The sequence below is a fragment of the Brassica napus genome, unplaced genomic scaffold (genome assembly GCF_020379485.1).
Source record: "Brassica napus cultivar Da-Ae unplaced genomic scaffold, Da-Ae ScsIHWf_676;HRSCAF=985, whole genome shotgun sequence".
NCBI classification, from domain to species: Eukaryota; Viridiplantae; Streptophyta; class Magnoliopsida; order Brassicales; family Brassicaceae; genus Brassica; species Brassica napus.
Genome location: NW_026016732.1, coordinates 80,001 through 82,500, shown reverse-complemented (window position 1 = coordinate 82,500; position 2,500 = coordinate 80,001). Strand labels below are relative to the sequence as shown.

At 44.4% G+C, this 2,500-nt stretch overlaps 1 pseudogene; it reads left to right on the top strand.

Annotated features, from left to right (window-relative positions):
• Window positions 1-2,500, top strand: part of LOC125604985 — a 9,746-nt pseudogene that overhangs the window by 5,376 nt on the left and 1,870 nt on the right.

Sequence of the window (2,500 nt, the reverse complement as noted above, 5' to 3'; positions counted from 1 at the left end):
CTGGAAAGGATCCAAGGGGACATATGCGGACCAATACACCCACCGTGTGGGACGTTTAGATATTTCATGGTCCTCATTGATGCATCGACCAGATGGTCGCATGTATGTCTGTTGTCCACTCGGAACCTAGCCTTTGCACGGCTGCTTGCTCAGATGATAAGGCTGAGAGCACATTTTCCAGACTTTCCACTCAAGACTATACGTCTAGACAATGCTGGTGAGTTCACGTCCCAGGCGTTTAATGAATACTGTATGTCCATGGGGGTAAAAGTAGAACACTCCGTGGCACATGTCCATACACAGAACGGCTTGGCCGAATCTTTCATTAAACGTATCCAGCTGATAGCCCGTCCATTACTTATGAAGTCTAAACTTCCGGTATCAGCATGGGGACATGCGGTTTTACATGCTACGGAACTGATTCGCATCAGGCCATCTAGTGAGCATAGATATTCACCATCCCAATTACTTACGGGTCATGAGCCAGACGTGTCCCACATCAAAACATTTGGATGTGCCGTCTACGTTCCAATTGCTCCACCACAGAGAACTAAGATGGGACCGCAGAGGAGGATGGGAATATACGTAGGATATGAATCCCCAAGTATTATAAAGTATCTTGAGCCAACAACCGGTGATTTGTTTAAGGCCAGATACGAAGACTCACAGTTTGATGAGTCCACATATCCGTCCTTAGGGGGAGATAACAGCCGGTTGATAACAAAAGAAATAGAATGGTTTAGACCATCGACATCTTGGCAAGATCCTCGGACTAAAGATTGTGATTTAGAAGTCCAGAAGATAATACATCTTCAAGAGCTAGCTAATAAACTGCCAGATACATTTGCTGACCCAAATAGAGTGACAATATCACACATCCCGGCTTGTAATGCACCTGTAAGATTAGACGTCCAAGATGGACAATGTCAAGTGGCTACAGAGTCTAAGCAACGTCTAAAACGTGGCAGACCAATTGGTTCCAAAGACAAACAGCCTCGGAAATCCAAGAAAGGTGCTGGATCCGAGAGCATTAAGAAAACCGTCCAGGACATAGATGGAACGGTCGAGCCGACCATGACGGTCGAGCCGAGTGAACCGTCCATACCCGATGATCCGGTCGTTCCTCCAAGTGAGGTCCGGGACGCTGGACTTCACGGGACACCAGAACCGGACAATCAAGAGATCTCTATAAACCATGTGATGTCTGGAAAACAATGGAACAGAAAAGATATCAACGTTGATGATTTATTTGCATACAAGGTAGCACTTGAGATCATGGATAAAGATGAGGATCTAGAACCCACGTCCATACAAGAATGCATGCTAAGATCGGATTGGATCAAATGGAAACAAGCTATAAACGTGGAGTTAGAATCATTAAGAAAGAGAGGCGTTTTTGGCCCTATAATCTTGACACCTAGAGATGTCAAACCAGTGGGATACAAATGGGTCTTTGTAAGGAAGAGAAATGAGAAAGGAGAAGTAGTGAGATACAAAGCACGGCTTGTAGCACAAGGATTCTCACAAAGACCTGGAATAGACTTTGAGGAAACTTATTCCCCTGTGGTGGATGCGACTACATTGAGATACTTAATCAGTCTGGCCGTGAGAGAGAGCATTGATTTGCGCCTAATGGATGTAGTTACAGCATACCTGTACGGACCACTGGACAACGAAATACATATGAGAATTCCAGAGGGTATTGAGCTCAAAGATAAGAAAGGTTCTCGAGAACAACATTGCATTAAGCTGAACAAAGCTTTATATGGTTTAAAACAGTCAGGTCGAATGTGGTATAACCGGCTGTCCGAGTACCTAACCAAAGAGGGATATAAGAACGATCCAATAAGTCCATGTATATTCATAAAGAAATTCGACAGCAAGGGCTATGTTATAATGTCTGTCTATGTGGACGACCTGAACATAATAGGAACCTCTGGAGAGATTTCCCAAACGGTCGAATGTCTAAAGAAAGAATTCGAAATGAAAGACTTAGGAAAAACTAAGTTCTGTTTGGGATTACAGTTTGAGTATAAGGCAAATGGCATCCTTGTGCATCAAGAAACTTATACAGAGAAGATACTCAAGCAATTCAATATGGACCAGGCACACCCCTTACCGTGTCCTATGGTCGTGAGGTCCTTAGACCTTGAGAAGGATCCATTCGGACCTAAGAGACCGGACGAGGAAGCACTCGGACCGGACATGCCTTACTTAAGTGCCATTGGGGCCTTAATGTATTTAGCTAGTCATACTAGACCGGACATAAGCTTTGCCGTGAGCTTACTATCCAGATTTGGATCATGTCCGACCTTAAGGCATTGGAACGGAGTGAAACATCTGTTCAGGTATCTGCAAGGAACAAAAGACCTTGGTTTATTCTATACCAACCGGCCAGGAGAGAACATGGTCGGATATGCAGATGCTGGGTACTTATCTGACCCACACAATGCTAGATCTCAGACAGGATATGTGTTTATACACAGTGGGGCTGCAGTAT